At 42.4% G+C, this 17,962-nt stretch overlaps 1 protein-coding gene across 2 annotated transcripts in view; it reads right to left on the reverse strand.

The window, feature by feature from the left end:
• ube2f (ubiquitin-conjugating enzyme E2F (putative)) overlaps positions 1-10,732 on the reverse strand; it is a 127,422-nt gene extending 116,690 nt beyond the window's left edge. Inside the window, exon 1 of one of the 2 annotated variants that reach the window (XM_052023191.1) lies at positions 10,546-10,732. The gene's annotated coding sequence lies outside the window, so the exon portion shown is untranslated. The remainder of the gene's footprint in view (positions 1-10,545) is intronic. The other variant, XM_052023194.1, reaches the window with a different exon arrangement.
• Between the last annotated feature and the right edge of the window lie 7,230 nt (positions 10,733-17,962).

Genomic DNA, 17,962 nt, shown 5'->3' on the forward strand with positions numbered 1-17,962 from the left:
AAGAGGCTGGTCACGACACGCATTAACTCCAGCCTCCCTGACAACCTCGACCCACTGCAATTTGCCTACCACCAAAACAGGTCCATGGCAGATGCCATTTCCCTGACCCTACACTCATCTCTGGAGCATCTGGACAGTAAAGTCACCAACGTTAGGCAGAATCAGGTTTATTATCACTGACATACATTGTGAAATTTGTTGCTTTGTGGCAGCAGTACAGTAGAAGACTAGTAGTGCTCATGGACTGTTGAGAAATCTGATGGTGGAGGGGAAGAAGCTGTTCTTGAAACGCTGAGCATGGGTCTTCAGGCTCCTGTACCACCTCCTCCATGGTAGTATGTGAAGAGGGCATGTCCGGGTGGCGAGGGTCCTTAATGATGGATGCCACCTTCTTGAGGCACCGCCTCTTGAAGATGTCCTCGATGGTGGGGAGTGTTGTGCCCATGATGGAGCAGGCTGAGTCTACAAACCTCTGCAGCCTCTTTCGATCCTGCGCATTGGAGTCTCCATACCAGACAGCGATGCAATGAATTAGAATGCTCTCCACCATACACCTGTAGAAATTTTCAAGAGTCTTTGATGACATTCCAATTCTTCTCAAACTCCTAATGAAATAGAGTCATTGGCGTGACTTCTTCATGATTGCATCAACGTGTTGGGCCCATGATAGATCCTCTGAGATGTTGACACCCAGGAACTTGAAGTTGCTCACCCTTTCCACCGCTGACCCCTCAATGAAGACTGGTGTGCATTCTTCCGACTTCCCCTTCCTGAAGTCCACAATCAATTCCTTGGTCTTGCTGACGTTGAGGTTGTCGTCGCGACACCACTCAACCAGCAGATCTATCTCATTCCTGTACGCCTCCTCATCACTATCTGAGGTTCTGCCAACAACGGTGATGTCATTGGTGAATTTATAGATGGCGTTTGAGCTGTGCCTAGCCATACAGTAGTGAGTGTAGAGAGCGTGGAACAGTGAGTTATTGTTTATTGACTACAGCTCTGCCTTCAATACTATAATTCCAAAAACAAATCACCAGAATCCGAGACCTGGAACTCAACACCTCCCTTTACAACTGGATCCTTGACTTCCTGACCAAAAAAAGACCACAATCAGTATGGATAGGCAGCAACACCTCCAGCACGATTATTATCAACACTAGCGCCCCATACGGCTGAGTCCTCAGCTCCCTACTCTACTCCCTATACACTCATGACTGTGTGGCCAGATTCTGCTCTAACTCCATCTACAAGGTTGCAGATGACACCACCTTAGTGGGACATCTCTCTAATAACCATGAGTCAGAGTACAGGAAGGAGATAGAGAGCTTAGTAACATGTTGTCATGAAAACAATCTTTTCCTCAATTTTAACAAAACAAAAGAGCTGGTCATTGACTTCAGGAAGGGAGGTGGTGCACATGCTCCTGACTACATCAACAGTGCTGAGGTCGAGAGGGTTGACAGTTTCAAGTTCCTAGGAATGAACATCACCAATAGCCTGAACCAGTCCAACCACGTATATGCCACAACCAAGAAAGTTCACCAGCGCCTCTACTTCCTCAGGAGGCTAAAGAAATTTGGTATGTCCCCTTTGACACACACCAACTTTTATCGATGCACCATAGGAAGCATCCTATCTGGATGCATCATGGCTTGGTATGGCAGCTGCTCTGCCCATGACTGCAAGAAACTGCAGAGAGTTGTGGACACAGCTCACCACATCAAGAAACCAACCTCCCCACCCATGGACTCTGTCTATACCTCTTGCTGCTTCGGTAAAGCAGCCAGCATAATCAAAGACCCCACCCACCCCAGATATTCTCTCTTCTCCCGCTCCCATCAGGCAGAAGATACAGGAGCCTGAAAGCACGTACTACCAGGCTCAAGGACATCTTCTATCCCACTGTTATAAGACTATTGAATGGTTCCCTAGTATAATAAGATGGACTATTGACTTCACAATCTACCTCATTTGAACCTTGCACCTTATTGTCTACCTGCACTGCACTTTCTCTGTAGCTGTCACACTTTATTCTACATTCTGTTATTGTTTTACCTTGTACTGCCTCAATGCACTGCGTAACGAATTGATCTGTATGAACAGTATGCAAGACTAGTTTTTCACTTTATCTCAGTACATGTGACAATAATAAACCAATTTCAATTTAGATTGAACAAGGTTGATAGGAGATGTGATAGCAGTGTACAAGTTCATGACTGGCTTAGAAAAGATAAATAAGAAAGTAGCTGCACACATAAGTGGATCTGTCAAGTTCCAAAGGATAGTTCCAAAACCAAAGAAAAAAAGACAGATACGAGAGAACGTTTTTATTTAAAAAAATGCAAAGTGGTTATGATCTGAAGCTACAAAGGTGGTAAAAATAATGAGAGCTTTTGAAAGGGAAATGGAAATGCACCCTAGGGGAAAATAATTTGCAGAACTATGAGGGAAGAAAAGTGGAATAGGACTAACAAAATTGCACTGCAAAGAGATGGCACAAACTTGATAGCCAAAGGCCTCCTGTGCCTTAACAACATAAAAATTCTATGATTCTAGAAAACACACTCCTCTCCATCAGAATATTCCCACCATACTTCCTTTTGATCAGAAATTCCCTTCGCCAATTCCCATTACCAACCTCTGAATTAGAACTTCCCAATAGTCTCTGTCAAAAAAGAGAACACTAACAGGATTGCTTCCACCTAGAGGATACCCCCTCCCAATCAAAACTAGTGACTAGTGGTTGTTGGATCATTCCAACAGATGATCTCCAAAAGAATAGGATATACTCGTCCCACTGAAGGACTCGCTTGTTTTGACTGGACACTCACATCCATGTAAACCTTTTCACATGGATAGGAGGCTCGCTCCTCTCTTCCTCCCAATAAAACCAGGACCCCCATTCTGACCTAATAGAAACCCCTCCAACCCCCACTACAGCCCAGCCCAGCTCGTCCACCTACCGAATGAAGGGAGCCCTTTCCCACTGTTTTGAGGCAAAACAGTCAACTTGAAGTCCATTCTTGTATCTAATTTCCTCCTAGTCTACTGCCTCGTGATGCTGAATGTGGCTGTCTTCTGGTAGGGATTTGGAAATTGGAGAAGTGGGGTGGGGAAGAGATTAATTTTATCTTTTATCTATTTAGATTGTCCTTGAGGAGTGACCTCATGAACTTTTTGAGATCTTAAAAATATTAGTTCACAAAAGGGAACAATTAGTTCACAAATCAATGACAAGGAAATGCAAGGCTGAAGCCACCCTTAGCCAAATCATCCTCCTCAGATGGATTTTGTAGACTGTCATTTGTAATGTCACCGCATTCAGTTTTAGCTCATCAGCTGCAGACAGTGAAATTATTGCTTGCATTGGTGGAACACAAAACATTAATCTTATTTAAAAATCGCAGAACAAGTCATTCATTGCTGTTGAAAAACCTTCTCTGTCGCATTAATTAAAAATGATTAATGCGGCACACAGAAGAAAAACTGTATCCTGAAGCTAACTATCACTGATGATATATTTATACATGACATTTAGGATTAGACAGTGAGCTTTGAATGATAATTCCAGTCTGTGCTGAGCCATTTTCATCAAATAACCTCCAGACACCATTAGAAAGTCTGTCTTATTATACATCTTATATTTCCAAGGCTTTAATAATGTTGGCTTTGTTGCTTTCATAATGTTGGCTCACATTCTAAACATCACACTCCAGCTATTAATCTCCATGCAACAGTCTGTGTGTTAATGCTCAAGTACATTTGCATTCACAATATTTTGAGAAAAGGTATTTGAAAGTGGGTAAGAGATTAAAACTCAACCAAGATACTTGCACTGCTTACAGATCTCCACACATTCACAAACCCATGTGAGTGAATAGATTTCTTTTCTCATTGGGAATAGTTGTGAATTTTCCCACTTTCAAGCAGTCGTGCAGAAAAATCATTAAGGAGGTTCACGTCAATCACCAAAAGCAAGGCATCCTGTGGCAACAATCATTCATTAGTCTCCTGTACAATTGGTTCCTCCAAAGAAAAAGACTGTTGGCATCCTATACTAATTCTGAGGAGCAATAACAGAAATCCAACGCATTGCAAAATCTCTGCAAATCATACACCTGTAATCCTGTGTGAACGTGCTTCAACAACATGCAAACCAAAAACAGCATTATTAAGTAATCCTACATTAATTCACTGTAATAATCCCAAGCCATACAAGGCAACTGCATCATGGTACATAATATCCTGTGATTATAATTCAGAACCAGAATGTGACCCCACATTAATACAATGAAATAGTGCAAAAACAATATCTTTGGAACCATTATACATACCTGTTCTATGGCACAATGCCAAGTATCCATTGCATAGGCAGTCTTTGTGCATCTAATCAAAACCGCATCAGAAAAATAGCTTGCATTACTAAATCTACAGCAATCACAATGATCACAATAGTAAAATCCTAGCACTGATGGAGACACAAAAGACAGCAGATGCTGGGATCTGGAGCAAAAAACAAACTGCCTTTGCCTCCACAGATTCTGCTGAGTTAGTTTCTCCAGCAGTTCGTTTTATGCACCACAGTACTTCAAATTCCTGGGCGTTAACATATCAGCTGATTTGCCCTGGGCCCAGCACATAGATGCAATCACAAGAAAGGCTAGCCAGCATCTTTGCCTTCTTAGGAGGTTAAGAAGGTTCAGCAAGTCACTGAACACTCTAACAAACTTCTACAGATGAACTGTTGAAAGTATCATAACTAGTTGCATCATGATCTAGTACAGCATTTCAAACGTGCAGGAACATAAAAAGCTGCAGAGAGTTGTGGACTCAACCCATTACATCACAGGCATATCCCACCATCGGAAGTATCTACATGTGGCATTGTCTCAAGAAGGCAAATCTATCAAAGATCCCCACCATCCAGGCCACGCCATCTTCTCACAGCTACCATTGGGCAGGAGGTACAGAAGCCCCTCACCATTAGGTTCAAGAACAGCCACGTCCCTTCAACCATTCAGTTCTTGAACCAACCTGCACAACCCTTATCACTACCTCAGGATAGCAACACTATGACCACTTTGCACTACAATGGATTTTTTTTTGTTAGAGTTGTGTACTTCCTTGTATAATTTATGTTTGTGTTTTTCTTGTGAATGTTATGTTTCTAATGCTATATGCCTGTGATGCTGCTGCAAATAAGTTTTTCATTGCACTTGTGCACATGACAAAAACTCAACTTTGACTGATGATGTTTTGAAACCAAATTTGCAAATCTCATTTCTGTGCAGGAGTGATGAATTGCTGTCACTGACCCTGCTCACAAAGCTCAATGCCCAGCACTGATTCAGGCCCCACATCTGTACTATTGAATCCACAACACTGACTGCACTTGCACTTCTAAGTCCACTGTATTGATGAGTTTGAAGGACTCCACACACCAACACTGACGCTGCAAGAATTACTAAATCCACAGCACCAAAAGTGAAATATGGAAACTAAAGCACAAGCAGTGTTTGACAAACACAAAGCTTTTAGAAATTGCAGGACTTAAAATCATAATGGTATACACTAAATTACTAACAATATTATTCCTGCATTCAATGGAGTATCAACAGCAAAATGTATTACCTGGCAGCAATTTATAGGCCAATGTCATCTGCCATTACTTTGTAAAATACTTTGGATTATAAAATCATGGAATGGTTGCAGCACAGGAGGCCATTCGTCCCATCGTGTCTACACTGGCTCTCACAAGTTCCACCTGCTCACCATTCTACGTAGCCTTGCAAAAGTTTCCTTATTATACGTTTACCCAATTTCCTCTTGAAGGCTGCAGCAGAACCTGTTCCACCGCATCTGCAGGCAGTGCATTCTAGATTCCAAACAGACACTACATTAAAAAAAGTGTTCCTCATATCACTACTAATTCTCTTCTTCATTTCCTAGTCCTCTACCCTATCACCAAAGCAAACAGCCCACTCCTATCTGCTCTCCCCTCAGCCTTCTCTCCTCCTATCCTTGTAAATGCGGTCCCTCATTCTAGGAACCATTCTTGTAAATCTTTTCTGGACCCTCTATCACACCTTTCCTATGAGGTGATCAGAATTCAACAAAATATTCAAGCTGAGATTGGACCAGTGTTTTATAAAGGTTCAGGACTACTTCCCTACTTTTATACTTTATGTTTCTGTTGATCAAGTCCAGAATTGCATTTGCCTTTGTAACTGCTTTCTCAACCTGCACTACCACTTTTAATTACTTGTGCACCCATACCCCACAGTCCCTCTTCTCCTCTTCAAACTGTACACTTTATCCCATTTTGTTCCTCATTACTCTGATCAAAATGCATCACCTCCACATTAAATTTCATCTGCCATGCACTTATTCTATCAGTCCAGCTACATTCTATTGAAATCTACCACTATCCACCTCACAATTCATAATACTGTCAAATTTTGTGTCATTCACAAATTGAGAAATTTTGACTTGCACTCCCAAATCCAGGTCATTAATAGAGATGAAAAAAAAGCAATGGCCTTAACACGAATTCCTGGGAAAAGCTGCTATTCACATTCCTCTTGTCCAAAAAGTAAACATTCACTGTGACTTCTGTTACCTGCTACTTAGCCAACTTCATATCAATGCTATCAATATTCCCTCTTATGCCATGTACTTCAAATTCGCTGAAAAGCCTGTTATGCACACCTTATCAAAAGTCTTCTGGAGGTCCATGTACAACACATCAACTGCATTAGTCACAACCCTCTCCAATTCATTATCAAAAATTCTATCAAATTGGTTGAAAACAATTTACCTTTAACAAATCTGTGCTGTCCTACCTAAATTGATGCATTTCCCTCCGGGCAAATATCAATCCTGCCCTGGATCAATGCATTTTCAACTTTCCCACCACTGAAGTTAAATTAACTGCCTGCAGTTTCTGCTTTTCCTTACTTCATTTTTTGAACAAGGGAGCAACATTCTCCTGTCTCCAGTCCTCTGGTACAATTCCCCCCCCCCCCCACCCCACCACCAAGAGCACTGTAAGATTATGGTCAGTGACCCTGCAATTTCCTACTATACTTACCTCAAAATCTTAGGATACATCACATCCAGTCCTGGTGACTTACCTAATTTTAAGTTCAGCCAATTTTTCTAATCCCTCAATGACATTTATTTTTGAGGTATCTAGTGTCTCAGCTATCTCCACCTTCACAATTAGTTTATTAGCATTCCCTCCCTGGTGAAGACAGATGTAAAATACCCTTTCAGTAACTTGACATTATGCTCAGCAGCTACATGCGATTTCCCTTTAATAAACCCCACTCCTCTATGTACTACCTTTTTACTATTTATATGCCCATAGAACACTTTTAGATTTCTACTTTATGATGGGAGCAGATCTTTTCTCATGAGTTCTTTGTCCTTCATATTTTAGCTTTCACATCCCCTCTGACTCTTTTACAATCATCCTGATTCTCGCTGGTATTTACAACCCAACACTGAACGTAAAGACAAGATATATCTTTATTAGTCACATGTACACTGAAGCACAGAGTGAAATGCATCTTTTGCGTAGAGTGTTCTGGGGGCAGCCTGCAAGTGTCGCCAAGCTTCCATCACCAACATAGCATGTCCACAACATCTTTGGAATGTGGGAGGAAACCAAAGCACCCGGAGGAAACCCACGCAGTCACAGGGAGAACGTACAAACTCCTTACAGACAGCGGCCGGAATTGAACCTGGGTCGCTGGCGCTGTAATAGCATTACGCTGACCACTACACTGCCATGATAAGCATAAAAAGGATGCTTATCATCAACCAGAAATCTCTGTATTTGTTTGTTCTTTCTTTTCTCTTCACGGGGAAGTGCCTCAATTGCACGCATATCATCTCTTCCGTAAAAGGTAGCCTGTCAACCTTTGGTTCCAATTTACCTGGACCAGATCGATTTTCATCGCATTGAAATTAACCTTTTTCCAATTTATTATTTTCATCTTGGATTGCCTTTTTATAGCTTGCATAGTCTTCTGATGAGATGATCATTACCTCCTAAGTGTATGCCAACCTGATATACTTAACCCACCTCAATCCTTAGAACCAGATCTAACAATGCATCCTTCCTCATTGGACCAGAAATATACAGCTCTGGAAAATTATGCTGGTCACATTTTAGAAACTCTCTGCCTTTAGCACTGTTACTATCCCAGTTTACATTAACTTCCATGCATTGCATGCTTTCTATAAGACAAATTCCACCTAAGCTTGTTCTTTCAAACAGACAAGTTCCACCTAAGCTTGTTTTCACTTTTTAAAAATGTACACCTCTTCCAAAGCTAACAGGTAGGTTTTCATCATTAAGGGCATTATTTGCTAAATACTCCATATATAGTATCTCAGCATGTATGTTATGGATGCCCATATCTCCTTCTTCCTTATTTATGCAAATGCAATGTAAAAAAAAAGCTGCTTTATATTGTATTGAGAACCTTTGGACTTATTTAAAAATTTAAACAAAGAGCAAGTAAAGGTTTTTAATCGTGTGTGTGTGTGTGTGTGTGTGTGTGTGTGTGTGTGTGTGTCATAGACTATATGAGAGAGAGAGCGCGCGAGAGAGAGAATATCTATTTCTCTCTCATTCTTTTTATGCGCAAGTCAGGCCAAAAGTCAAATTTAGGGAAAAACAAAGATAAAACTGAAAACTCTTTATCTGCATATATGCAGCAATTGTAACAAGACAGGTAATTTGTTGGCTAAAATAGAAATATATGCATGCAATTTAATAGCCATTATAGACACATGGTTAAAAAATAACTGAAGTTAAGAATTAAATATCCCAAGATACTTAGCTTTTGGAATAATTAAACAAAATGAAAGAGGAAGAAAAAATAGTCCTGACTATAAAAGATGGGATCAGTAGAAAGATAAGAATTTAGCTCAGTCAATAAGTAGAAATAAGTTGCTGTTCCTTAGCCTGGATAGAATTAAGGAACAGCAAGGGGCAGAAAATATTGCTAAGAGTTATCAACAGGCCCTCAAACAAGACAACACAGGGTAACACAGTGATCACAGGGGCTTTTATGTAAAGACTAGGCAAACCAAATTAGCAGTAATAGTGTAGAAAGCAAATTCATGAAGTGTTTTCAAGATGGTTATCTAGATTAATATGCTAATGAGGCAATCAGGGAACAGGTTGTTTTAATCTCAAATTCTGCAATATGAAAGGTTAATTAATAATCTTGTAATCAAGGAACCATTCTGAAAAGGTAATTATACAATTTGAAATTAAGATTGAAAGCAATCTTAAATCTAAACAAAACAAACCACAAAGGAAAAAGACAGGAGTTGGCTATGGCATAAATTAAAAGGATGACAGTAGGTAAGCAACAGCTAACAATTGAAGAATAATGCACAAATTTATTTTTCCCTTAAGCACAAAAAACCCAAAAGGAAACATGGTCCAACCACAGCTAACAACAGAAGTTAAAGATCTTATGAGATCAAAGAAAAGAGTTTATAACATTCCCAAAAAGAACAGTATGTGCAAAGATTGGGGAAATTTCAGAATTCAGCAAAAGAGGACCAATGAATTGATGAAGTAAGGGAAAGTAGAATAATAAGAATAATCTAGTAAGAAACTTCAAAACAATGTCAATGCTTCTATAGATACATAAAAAGGAAAGTATTTGCAAAGGTTAATGTGGATCCCCTACAGACTCCTGCAGGAGAAATTAACTACAGAATACAAATTAAACAAGTATTTTCAATGTCTTCATGGAAAGCACAAAAACTAACCCAGAAATAATGAAGAGCCACAGATCCAGAAAGAGTGAAAAGAAGAAAGAAATAAGGATTTTAAAAAGTACTCTAGATTACTGAAAGCTAGAAATCCCAGGATCCGATGATCTATATCCCAAGGCATTGAAAACGAAATGATAACTATAAAGATGGTTCCCATACACATCCCACTGTTTAAGAAAGTAAGGAAACTGAGACCAATTAGCCTGATAGCAGTAGTAGGGAAAATGCTAGAATCCATAATTTAGCAAGATATTTAGCAAAGCACAATAGGATTGGGCAGAGTCAACACAAATTGAGGAAAGAAAAATGATGTTTGACAAATCTGTCAAGTTTTGTTTTGAGATTGTAATGAGCAGAATTGATAATGGAAACCGATGGCTGTGGTGTATTTGAATTTTCAAAAGGCCTTCGATACGGTGCAACACAAAAAGTTATCGAACAAATTATCGATAATATACCGGCGAGGACTGAGGATCGGTTAACGGACATAAAACAAAGAGCAGGTTTTCTCAGGTTGGGGCAGTGCGCCCGGTGGTGTGGCTCAGGAACCAGTGCTGGGGCTCGGTGCATTACAGATCCTAGGCCCTGGTGCCCTTGCAGTGATTATCCACCAGCTAAAGTCACTCAGATACAGATGACTGGGTCGGCGTTGTGTGCTTTGCAGGACCCAACCGCACGCACACGAGCAGCTGCCTCCCACCACAGTTTGGCGGCTACAAACCGCTTTCACCGGCCTACCTCGTCCTCTCTCTCTGCCACTGACAGCACCAGACGCTCATGCACCATTCCCGGCCCGAGCCGGCGACCCTCAGGCTGCCACCAGCGGCTACTCCACTGCCCGTATCCCCCTCACAGAGCCGGCCCCAGGCTCCGGCCGTCCCACAGGCCACCACCGGAAGACCATCCCGGTCCTACTAACAAATGCTTCCCTCACTTCCGTGTCGCCGCCTATAGGAGTCTGACGCCGAGACCAGGACGAGAACACCTCAAACCCCGACCGCCCGCTGCCTGCATGAACAGCGGCTCAGGTAGACAAGGAGCCGCAGCAGCGCCTAACCCACAACGGTGGCTCGGGGATCCCCGGAACCGATCGGCTTCTGTTTTGCCCGGGGAGGTGGGTGGGGAAGGAGAGGACCACCGGACCCGTGCGCGCGGCCGGCGACGCGCGTGCACGTGCGCGCGCTCCCGCCTGACCGGCTGCAGGCGGTGAGGGAGCAGGTGCGGGGCGAAGGGCACGGCTCCGGTGCAGGAGGGTCAGCCCTACCCCCTCCACACTTGACCTGTCCTCCTGACAAATGTTCTGACCCATTAACTGTGTCTCTCTCCCTTCAGACGCTGCCTGACCTGCTGAGTGTTTCCAGCCTATTTCTGCTTTTGGTAAAGTGGTGTCTGGGCCCCCGGTGGGACAGGGGGGCAATGACGAAGAGGGCCTCAGGGTATCCCGTTTCAAGGCTGTTGGTAACGGGGTATAGTTTATTGAGCACAGGCTTCTTGTCCGCCTGGACTGGGATGTAGACTGCCATCAGGATAGCTGAAGTGAACTCCTGTGGCAGGTAATATGGGTGGCACCTCACCATTTAATATTCCATGTCAGGTGAGCAGGAACTCACCAGGACCGTCACATCTGAGCACCATGAGGAGTTGATTAGGAAACAGACCCTTTCACCTCTTGCCTTGCCCAAGGATGCCGTATGGTCCATCCGATGAATTGAGAAGCCCTCCGTTCCTATGGCAAAGTCAGATGAAGGAGGTGTAAGCCACATTTCAGCAGTGTCTTCCTTTATCCTTAAGTGTGGTTTCTGTTATACCATTGTTGGCAGAGCTCTCAATGCCATCTCTATTTCTTGCACTGTTGCTCCCTTTCACTCCCTCTCATCTCAGCCAGAGTAGATAGGATTTCTTTTGACCTCATTCTCCACCCCACCAGTCTCCACATTCAACAGATCACCTCCATTATGTCCCCCACATTCAGCAAGATTTCGCCACTGGCCATGTCTTCCCCTCCCTCCCCTTTCACCATTCCAAAGGGACCATTGTTGTCACAAATAATGATGAGTCAGAGTACAGAAAGGAGATAGCTTAGTGACGTGGTGTCATGACAACGACCTTTTCCTCAATTTCAGCAAAACAAAAGAGCTGGTCATTGACTTCACGAATGGGGGCAGTGCACATGCTCCTGTCTACATAACGGTGCTGAGGTTGACAGGGTTGAGAGCTTCGAGTTCCTTGGAGATAACATCACCAATAGCCTGTCCTGGTCCAAGCATGTAGATGCCACGGCCAAGAAAGCTAATCAACACCTCTACCTCCTCAGGAGGCTATAGAACTTTAGCATGTCCCCGTCGACCCTCACCAATTTTTATCGATGCACCATAGAAAGCGCACTATCTGGATGCATCATGGCTTGGTATGGTAACTGCTCTGCCCATGAACAAAAGAAACTGCAGAGAGTTGTGGACACAGCTCAGCACATCAAAGAAACCAACCTCCCCTCCATGGATTCTGTCTATATTTCTTGCTGCCTCAGTAAAGCAGCCAGCACAATCAAAGACCTCACCCACCCCGGACATTTTCTCTTCTCCCCTCTCCATTTGGGCAGAAGATACAAAAGCCTGAAAGCAGGTACCACCAGGCTCAAGGACAGCTTCTATCTTGCTGTTATAAGACTTGAATGCTTCCTTAGTATGATAAGATGGACTCTTGACCTCACAATCTACCTTGTTATGACCTTGCACCTTATTGTCTACCTGCACTGCACTTTTTCTGTAGCTGTGACACTTTATTCTACATTCTGTTATTGTTTTACCTCAATGCACTGTGTAATGAATTGATTTGTATGAAAGGTATGCAAGGCAAGTTTTTCACTGTACCTTGGTACATATTACAATAATAAACCAATTCCAATTCCAACTTCCTGGTTCACTCTTCTACCTCTATAGCATCTCCCCTTCTCATGGCACTTTCTCATGCAACTGAGAAAGTTGCAAGGGGTGACACTGAGCTTCCAGTTCCCTGCCACTTTAATTCTCCATCCTGTTCCCAATCTGACCTCTTTGTCTTTGGTCTCCCACACTATTCAAATAAAGCCCAATGTAAGATCAAGGAAAACCACTTCAACTTCTGTTTGGGCAGATTGCAGCTCTTGCACTTAATGCTGAAATCATCAGTTTCAGATGACCTGCCTTTCCTCCGTGTCAGAACTGGCCTGCTCTGATGCAAAGTCATCCACCTGCAACATTAACACACAGATGATGCCTTAATTGCTGGGTATTTCCAATATTATCTTTGTTTCAGGTTTTCAGCAACATCTATATCCTGCAACCCAAAGTTCCAGCGTGTGTTTTTCCTCTTCCATCAGGTAGAAGATACAGGAGCCTGAGGGCACGTACCACCAGGCTTAAGGACAGCTTCTACCCCACTGTGATAAGACTATTGAACAGTTCCCCTATACAATGAGATGGACTATGACCTCACAATCTACCTTGTTGTGACCTTGCACCTTATTGCACTGCACTTTCTCTGTAGCTGTGACACTTTACTGTTATTGTTTTTACCTGTACTACATCAATGCACTCTGTACTAACCCAGTGTAACAGCACTGTGTAATGAATTGACCTGTACGATCAGTATGCAAGACAAGTTTTTCACTGTACCTTGGTACAAGTGACAATAATAAACCAATATCTTTCTCTCCCTAATTGCCCTTACTCTATTAGCAAGACAGCATCACAACCATTATGCCACCCAGACAACCTTAACCTCCACCCTATCACAGACATTCTCCTTGTTCTCTCCACCCCCTGTCCTCACAGCAACTTGGAACATCCTTACTTCCTCACTTCTCTACTTTTGACGAGTATTAAAGATCTGTGTGGACCAACTGACTACAGTATTTACAGACATATGCAACCTCTTGCTTCTGCGGTCTGAGGTTCCCACCTGCTTCAAAAAGGCATCTATTGTGCCAGTGCCCAAGAAGAGCATGGTGAACTGCCTCAATGACCACCATCCAGTAGTGCTTACATAATCATAATGAAGTGCTCCAAAAGGTTGGTTATAGCACAAATCAACTCCTGCCTCAGAGATGAACTGGATCCGCTTCAATTTGCCTACCTCCATGACAGATCAACAGCAGGTGCGATTTCTCTGGCTCTTCACTCTGCTCTGGACCACCTGGACAACAGGAATATGTACGTCAGGCTGCTGCTCAACGACTAAAGCTCGACGTTCAACACAATCATCCCATCCAAACTAATCATCAAGCTTCAAAACCTGGGCCTCTGTACCACCCGCTGCAACAGGATACTCAATTTCCGCATCGGCAGACCTCAATCAGTGAAGATTGGTAACAACATCTCCTGCACATTGACCATCAACACAGGTGCACCTCAAGGCTCCATGCTTAGACCCCTGCTCTACTCTCTATACACACGACTATGTGGCTAAGCACAGCTCCAATGGCATATACAAATTCGCCGACGACACCACTGTTGTTGGACGAATCACAGGTGGTGATGAGTTGGCTTACCAGAGCGAGATAGGACACCTGCTTGAGTGGTGCTGCGAAAACAATCTCTCAGTGAACATCAGTTAAACTTAAGAGCTGAATGTTGACTTCAAGAAGGGGTAGGAGGGCAAACATGCATTAAGGGATTGGCAGTGGAGAGAGTCAGCAGCTTTAAATATCTGGGCATTAACATATTGGATGATCTGGCACGGGCCCTGCACATAGATGCAATCACAAGGAAAGAGGGCCAGCGTCTTTACTTCGTTAGGAGGTTCGGCTTGTCACCGAACATTCTAACAAACTTCGACAGATGTACTGTTAAAAGTGTCCTGACTGGTTGCATCATGGTCTGGTACGGCAGTTCAAATACGCAGGAATGTAAGAAGCTGCAGAGAGTAGTGGACTTTGCCCAATACATCACAGGCACATCCCTCCCCACCATTGGTAGTATCTACAGGAGGCGATGCCTCAAGAAGGCAACATCCATCATCAAAGATCCCCACCATTCAGGCTATGCCATCTTCTCGCAGCTTTCATCAGGCACAAGGTACAGAAGCCTGAAGTGCCACACCACCAGATTCAAGAACAGCTACTTCCCTTTAACCATTCGGTTCTTGAACCAACCGGGACAACCCTAATCACTAGAGTTTAGCAACACTATGACCATTTTGATCACTTTGGGCTAAAATGTTCTTTTTTTTTGTTCTAATTGTGTTCATTCTTGTAAAAAAATTGTTTTTCTTGTGAATGCTGCTTATATGATGCTATCTGCCTGTGATGCTGCTGCAAATAAGATTTTCATTGCACCTGTGCAGACATGCACTTGTGCATATGAAAATAAACTTGACTTTGATTTTTATTTTGAATTTGACTTTGAAGAGCCATTGAACAGAAAAGTTTGTTCCTTTTCTCTCTCTCCACACGTACTGTGTACTTCCAACGTTTTCCATGCTTATTTCAGATTTGCAGCATCTACAGTTTTTTTCATTTTCATTTGGGTGTGTGTGTGTGAAAGTTTTTGGCATCCATTGTGAAAAGGACAATAAATCACAGAAAGTGCAGAGTGCAGATTCCCCAGATTTACCCCAGAGATAAATATATAATGTTAGGGGACTCATAATTTGTGGCTAAAAGCATAGCTGCATAGTTGTATAACCACATAAGGAGAAAGAAATAGGTGGTAATGCTAAGAAGATTAATAAAGTGGAGTTAGAGAAGCTCATGTAAAGCATAAACATTGGCATTGACACTGTGCTGAATAGCCTGCTAAATGCTGCAAGGTAACTCTGCATGATATAAATATTGGGGCTATTGCATCAAAGATGCCATAAAGAGATTTAAATAAGGATTGACAATTATGGAGAGTTCAGTTAGAGTGAATAGGGTATCCCTCTGAATGGAGAGTTGGGATTAGAGATAAGGGGGTTTTCAATTAAAATCTTCTCACTGAGTGAGGAAAGAATTTAGAGAACATTTATTTAGAGGACTTGACTGCTTTGCTTCTGTGAATAATAATTTTGCAGATTTAAAACAAAATGGGAAATAAATATTTTAAGAAGAGAATCCAGGGCAATAGGGAGAGGGCAAATCAGCAATATTATTTTTATATATCTGCAGCAAATTGTCAATGGGGATGTCCTGAATGGACTCCTGCTCTGTAATCTATTTGCTTCCATGGTGCAAGGGCTGATGATAGTTGGATGGTAGTCAAACATGCTATGTCACAAATGTACTGTCTCCCATTTTACTACTGATGCTGGATAGTGTAAACAGATCAGCTGCTGAGTGCACCAGCCTATGAGGTTTGAGCCTGGAATACATTACTGAAATGTAGTTAGTCACTTTCTATAACCAGACACAGGGGAAATATGAGTCAGTTAGCTGTCTCATAAATGATTGAGCATTGACTGGTATCGTCACTTCAGAAACAGTGCATCAATAATTTAACTGAAGAAGTCAGTAAGAAGCAGAGTATCAGCTCCTTAATATGTGCGATGGCACAAGATGCAGAGAGAAGCTATGATTCAGTTACTATTGTGATTATTATCAAGATCTCTCAACTCTGAATAAATCCTCATTGGGCTGATACACTCCTGTTAGCTTTACTGATGGTTAGAGTATCACCACAGGAAATAATTTAACTTTAGTATCTGATTGACTGACATTTAGTTATTGCTTCATGGTGGATGTGGTGCCGATTATGAGCAGGCTGGTTGTCCTGGTCTTGAACTTGTTAAGTGTTGTTGGAATGGCAGTAAATGAGGCTGGTGGAAAATATTCCATCACAATCACGAGATATCTTGATGGTGGAAAGGTTTTACCACATGTCTGTTTTTCTCCCCTTCTCTGGCAACATTGGGTTGTGGGGCTGTTCCTTGCTGTGATTTCCCTTCCGTTAGTTGACTTTGTCATGGCTTGTTAAATGTCAAATGCCAATTTGACACACCGGATCCCTATTTGGTTTCAAATCTCCTCTTCCTATTTTCAATAATTTGCCAAGCCTGTAGTAAGACTATCTCCTGAGAATGTATGTTTCAGGGACCTCCAGCTTTCTGAGTGTGAGGGACATTCTCCAACTCAAACCTTCATACCAGATCCCCTGCTGCATCGCTCAGGTTCTGTACCACACACCACAGGTTTCAGTTATCTGTCTCTAAATCTGTTTTCTTTTGTTTGTGTACTTCTCGATACTGCAGTGCAAGTCTGCAAACTTCCTGCCAGTTGTTCATTTCCTTATGGGCTGCTTTCTGAGCTTTTCAAGTGAGATCCATCAGGATGACCGATGTGGATGAGAATGAGGACTGTCTCAGCCAAGCACAAAGTAACATTTTCACAGCTGCACCAACATAATCTGCACATAATTGCACACTACACATGGCACAATGTGACTTTGTTCTGAACTTGTAACTTGATGAGTTGTTAGTGATATTTATAGTCAACTGGATTAAGGACAAACTGTGTGGCAGCCCTTCTGGTGCCATACTGCCCTCTAGTGGAAGGACAGCTTATTGCTCCCTTATGTTATGGCAGCTTACAGACGGTGTGATGCTCCCTATCGACAAAGATAATTACTGGAATGTTGCAGTCTTTATACAAGCAACACTTTTCTGGTTTTTATAGTACTTTTAACATGGTAAAATGGCACAAAGCATGTCATGTGTATCAACAAATGAAAATGAACACAAAACCACATATTAAAATTAAGAACAAAAAAAACAAACTGCTGGAGGAACTCGGCTGGTCAGGCAGCATCTATGGAGGCAAAGGGATAGTTGACATTTCAGGACACTAAAATTAAGAAGAACCACCGCTGGAAATGTTCCTCAGATCCTCAAGATGGTTGCAAATGCTCCAGTCTTGTCTTTAAGACAAGGGCTGGACTACATCTGCTCAAGTCCTCTAAATGGAGTACATTTTATGCTTCTGCTACTTTGTGCTTCTCCTGTGATGTTCAACTGAAACTGTACTAATTAAGAGTCACACAAAGATACAGCATGGAAACAGAAAACAGAGGCCATCGCGTCTATACCGATCAACCACCCATTTGCATTAATCCTTCTCCCCACATTCTCCAAGTCCCCCCAGATCCCATTACTCACCTATGCACTAGGGGCAATTCACAAAGAACAAATAACCAACTAATGTAAT

The sequence above is a fragment of the Pristis pectinata genome, chromosome 1, assembly GCF_009764475.1.
Source record: "Pristis pectinata isolate sPriPec2 chromosome 1, sPriPec2.1.pri, whole genome shotgun sequence".
NCBI lineage: Eukaryota > Metazoa > Chordata > Chondrichthyes > Rhinopristiformes > Pristidae > Pristis > Pristis pectinata.